Source organism: Mus pahari, chromosome 3 (genome assembly GCF_900095145.1).
Source record: "Mus pahari chromosome 3, PAHARI_EIJ_v1.1, whole genome shotgun sequence".
Lineage (NCBI taxonomy): Eukaryota > Metazoa > Chordata > Mammalia > Rodentia > Muridae > Mus > Mus pahari.
This window is the reverse complement of record NC_034592.1, coordinates 67,948,907-67,955,078: the sequence shown is the minus strand read 5'-3', so window position 1 is coordinate 67,955,078 and position 6,172 is coordinate 67,948,907.

The window sequence follows — 6,172 nt, the reverse complement described above, 5'->3', positions numbered from 1 at the left end:
GCAGATTTAACTGTTACAATTCAGGAAAAAAAAAATGAAACCATCTGGGTAAAGTTAACAACCAACAAAAGAATCCACCAGTAATACATCAGTTTCTCTGGGAAACATTGATTTTAGCCATGGTTTTTTTTGTTTGGTTCTTTGTTTGTTCTATAAATTGTGGAATAATTCCTGTGTGTGTGTGTGTGTGTGTGTGTGTGTGTGTGTGTTTGTGTGTGTAGATAAAACTGTACATGTGGGTACAGTACAACTTGAAGATAAGCGTTCAAGAAGAAAGATTAATATAAGAAGATGAACTGTTTTGAAAGGCATTATTACCCTGATTTCTTCCTCACCCATTTGGCATTTTTATATAGAAGGATATTCAATTTTTTTGAGTTAATCTTGTATCAAGCTACATCACTGAATGTATTTATCAACTGTAGGAGTTTCTTGGTAGAAGTTTTGGGCTCGCTTATCTATACTATCATATCGTCTGAGAATAATGATAGTTTGATTTCTTCCTTTCCAATGCGTACCCCTTTATTTTCTTCAATTATTTTATTTCTCTAGTTAGAACTTCAAGTATTATATTGAATAAATATGGAGAGAGTACACAACCTTATTTTGTTCCTAATTATAATGGGACAGCTTTGAGTTTCTCTACAGTTAAATTTGTTGCTATGTAGGCTTGCAGTAAATTGTCTTTATTATGTTATGTGTGTCTCTTGTATCCCTGATCTCCCTAAGACTTTATCATGAAAGGATGTTGGATTTTGTCAAAGACTTTTTCCTCAACTAATAAGAAGACCATGAAGTTTTTTTCAGTTTATTCATATGTTGTATCCTTCAAAATAGTCTCAATATCTTGGGGTAACTCTAAACAAGCAAGGGAAAGACTTGTATGACAAGAGAAAAAAATGAAGGTGATATTAGAAAATGTAAAGTCCTGCACTGACCATGCATTAGTCGGATTGACATAGTAAAAACAGCCATCTTACCAAGAACAATCTAGAGATTCAATGCAACACCCATTGAAATTTCAAAACAATTATTCACAGACTATGAAGGAATAATACTCAACCTCATGGAAAAACAAAAACCTAAAATAGCTAAAAAATACTGTACAATAAAAAAACTCTAAGAGGCATCACTATCTCTGATTTTAAGCTGTACAATAATTACAGAAATAAAAAAATATGACATTGAAATAAAAGTGGACAGGTTGATTCAAAGAATAAGCTAAGATTCTGATGTAAATCCACACACCTATTGTCATCTGATATTTGATAAAGAAGGAAGAGTTATACAAAGGAATAAAGAAAGCACTATCAACAAATGATTCTGGCATAATTGGATGTCAACACATAGAAGAATGCAAATAGATCAATATCTGTCAGCCTGAACAAAACTAAACTCTAACTGGATCAGAAACTTCAACATATAAATGAATGTACTGAATCTGATTGAAGGGAAATTGTGGAATAACCTTGAAGACATTTGCATTGGAGACAACTTTCTGAACAGAGCAACAATAGCAGGGGCGCTAAGATCAATAATTCATAAGTGGGACCTCATGAAACTGAAGCACTTTTGCAAAGAAAAAGACCAGCAACAACAACAACAAAAAAACAAACAAACAAACAAACAAAAAACACAGCCTAAAGAATGGAAAAGATTTTCAAAAACCCCATATCTGACAGAGGACTAATTTTCAAAATACTTAGAAAATGCAAGAAAGTAGACATCAAATATAACATAATTCAATTAAAAATGGGGTGAGAAGCACTTAAAGAAATGTTCAACATATTTAGTAATCAGGGAAATACGAGTCAAACTATTTTGAGATCCCATCTTATACCTGTCAAAATGGCTAAAATGAAAAACACAAGTGACAACTCATTCTGGCAAGGATGTGAAGCAAGCAGAATACTCCATTGCTTGTGGGAGTAGAAACGTGTACAACCCCTTTGGAAATCAATATGGTAGCTTCTCAGAAAATTTGGTATAGTTCTACCTAAAGACACAGCTATATGAAGCACTTAATACTTACTCTTGGGTACATATCCAAGTCATGCTCCATCCTACCACAAGGACACTTGCTCAACTATGTTCTTACCTGCTTTACTCATAATAGTCAGAAACTAAAAATAACCTAGATGTCCATCAACTCCATACTACTCATTTAAAAAAAAATTGACATCATGATATTTCAAATGTATGCAACTAGAAAATAATCATCCTGAATGAGGTAATACAGATCCAGAAAGATAAATATGCTGTGTGTTTACTTATAAGTGGATCTTAGATGTTAAGTAAATGATAATCAAGCTACAATCTAAAGACCCAGAGTTACATAAATAGGAAGGTTTGTATTCTTTTATAAATAGGAAGAATGATCCTCCATGAGAAGAGAAAATAGAATAAATTTTCCTGGGTGACTAGAGCAGATGGGCCAAGGGTGGAAAGGATCAGGTCTGGAAGCAAATGAGACAGTAAGGGGAGAGACAGATGGAATTTGGGGAGCATTTAGAAGGTGTTGTGTAAATCTAGTGCAATGGAAACTTCCTGAAATCCATGAAGGTGAACCGACTGAGGGCTCTCTGTAATGGTGGATACGGAGTGTGAAGTGGCCATCTTTTGTTGCCAGGCAAGGGTTCCAATGATGGGACTGGGTTCTAATTGGTTGAATTGTTGACATAAGGATTCCAGCACAGATCCTTAAACAACCCAAGCTGATAGCAGAGCCTCATCGCTGAGGATGATGGCCACATTGCTCATTGAGAATAAAGGTCAAGCTGATGTGTACATGGGGCCTTCATCCCCATGTTCTAGTTTCTTTCTGTACAAAGGTACTCTGTAGGCTATAGAAAGAGAAAAAATATCATCCTGAGTGATATGACTCAGATTCAGGAAGAAAAACATGGTATGTATTTATTATAAATGAGTATTTGTTGATTACAATCCACAGACCCCAAGAGGCTAAATACCAAGTAGGGCTCAATGACAGATGTATTGTTCTTCCTGGAAAAGTGAGCTAGAATAGAATTCATTAATAGACCGGGGGTTGCAGAGATGGGAATATGAACAGGAGGGATAGGGAGAGATTGGAGAACATATTTGAAGTTTACTGGAATTGGGGAGGGAGGGTTGCATTTCAGGGTGACATAGAAACCTAGTACAATTGAAACCCCCTGAAATCTACAAGAATAACCATAAGGAAAACTCCTAGTAATAGGGGATATGGAGCCTGAACCAGTCAAGGTCTCTAGAGTAGGGACTGAGACATCAACCCAGCCACAAACAAAACAGAAGCGTAAAACTAATAACAAGGAAAAAAGAAAAGAAAAGAAAATTGTCCTGCCTGCAAGAAAGATATGCTGTGGTAAATGTGGTGTTGAACTTTTGGGAGTGGCTAACCAGTGACAGATCCAACTTGAGACCCATGCCATAAGAGGAAGCCCACATCTGACACTATGTAAAGGTCTAGGCAAAGGCTGGCTAGCCAAGAGACCTTACTGGAAAAAATAGTTAATGATATCCAGCTGTACTTGTAGACAGGAGCCTAGCATAACCATAATCAGAGAGACATAATGCAGCAATTGATGGGATCAGATGCAGAAACACAAAGCTAAACATTAAGTGAAGCTCTGGGATGAGAAGGAGGAAGGATTATAGGAGCCAGGCCTGTTGAGGACAACACAAGAACAAGGCTCACAAAACCAATTAACAAGGGCCCACAGGGACTCCCAAAGATTGAACCAACAACCAGAGAGCCTGCATTGATCTGACCTAGATTTTCTGCATATCTATTATATTTGTGTAGCTTGGTGTTCTCGTGGGACTCCTAGGAGTGGGAGACCATGTTTGACCCTTTTGCCTGCTTTGGGAAACTTTACCTTCTGGTGGGTTCCCTCATCCAACCCTGATATGAGTGACTGTGGCTCGTCTTACTGTATTTTGGTATATCATGTTCAGCTGATATCCCTTGGAATTCTGCTCTTTTCTGAAAGTAAACAGAGAAACATTGAATCCAGGGGTGGGGGTGGGGGTGCTAAGCACTGAAAGGATAGGAATAAGGAGAAATTACGGCTGGGATATAATTTTTGAGAGAAGAATAAATAAATAAATTTTGGAAAAGAGGATGAACAAGAATTGAATGCAGTAATAGGTATAATTATGAAAGCAGATATAAAGGTGATTGTTTTCTAGTTTTAATTCTGTCAGGAGTGTTTTTTGTCGTTTTTTGTTAAGTACATAAAAAATGCTATAAAATATGAGCTTCCATTTCAATACCTATTCTAACTGTACAGAAGTTCACGACATTGTATATGCATGACTTGATTTCTGTTTAACCTTTCTGAGTGGTGTTTTATATGTTTATAAGACTTTTAATAATAAAGTTTACAGAAATTTTAAAATGTATATAATTATAAGAAAATAATTTCCATAAATCTTAGTGTTATTCTAAAGTAGTGGAAATGTGGACTGGGTGTAGATGGAAGATGGCTTAGCATCCATAGCAGGTAAGAATTGGGGACTGAAGAAGTTGAAGGGGTTTGCAATCCCATAGGAAGAACAACAACATCAGCCAGTCAGACCCTCTAGAGCTCCCAGGGACTCAACCACCAACCAAACACTACACATGGAACAACCCATGGCTCCAGCTGCATATGTAGCAAAGGATGGCCTTGTTGGGCATCAGTGGGAGGACAGGCCCTTGGTTCTGTGAAAACTCAATGCCCCAGTGTAGGGGAATGCCAGGGCAGGGAGGTGGGAGTGGGTGGATGGGGGGCAGCTCATAGAATCAGGAGGAGGGGGGATGGGATGGGGGGTTCTAGAGGGGAAACCTGGAAAGGGGGATAACATTTAAAATGTAAGTAAATAAAATACCCAATTAAGAAAAAAAAGAATACCAGTTCCAATCAGAGACCAGAATCTACCACAATTACAGCTCTCATACTGCACCACCAATATTTCATTGTCAAATTCATAAGAGATTTCAAGCAAAAGGTGATACAGGTAAGAACAAAGATACACATAAAATATTTCAACCATTTCTCATATTTGATTTCCATAGAATCATTCCAGCAAACGATCTAATCACTGTCCAAAATTGTTTGCTAGAAAGCTTAAAAATTTGGGTGGATTTTGGTTGAGAGGGTGTCAAACTGTATTTGTTTTATCTGATATAAAACTCTTTAATTGTAGGTAAAGACAAGAAGTTAATACTAAGCGAAAGTACAGTTTTCTTTTGACTTTCCTTAAATACAAACAACTTTTTGTTATATATTTGAAATATGTCTTCATCCAGGAAGTGACACCTTTAGCCATTAACTATTAAACATTTTTAAATTTTTATGTTCATTAAAGCATACCCAACTTTGTAAATTAAAATCCCCGCTACTCATCTATTCAATTGTTCTTGTCAGAGTGTGATGTAATCTGATTTTCATTTTTTTGAGTCACATTTGAATATCAAAAGCAACCTATCTTCTATTCATTGTTCAAGAACAAAATACTGGGAGAAAAATTAAAAATTAGATTCAAAACTCTAAGTAGATATCCTTTGAAGAATGAAGGTCAAACAGAATCTTGTAGTACAATGATTTAAGAAAATCAGTTTACAAGGACAAGAAAGTTAATAAAAAATTTGAAAGTATAATAATGTGAAGAGAAGAAATAGAAGCCAAAATGTTAACAGACACGAAGAAATATAATAAAAGGAATATAGAAAAGGGAGGAAATAGCCATGTGATCCCATTAATTGGAATAATAACCAATAACAACTTTAAAGAACATAGCAAACCCACTTTCATTAGTTTTAGCTTGTTAACAATGTACAAACAGAATTAATAGAATTCTGGTCTTATTCAGAATGAAATTTGGAAATTATTTCATTTCATGCTTTTTATTAAAGTTAAATGAGATTTATTTGCAGGCTAAAATGATTTTTTTCATACATATTTTGTATAGTGTTCAGCAAAAGTTAATATATTGTCTAAAGCATTTCTGCTTATTTAACACACAATTGAAGTAGTTTCATATAATCATGTTTTACATGCTCATAGTTGCAATAAGAGTTCTATGTCTTCATTTGAAACTATATATGAGTGCCATGTAGAAGCTAAAGTCCCTGTCACTGATCTTATAGGTTTATATCCGTCAATATCTTTGCATTTCATTATTGTAA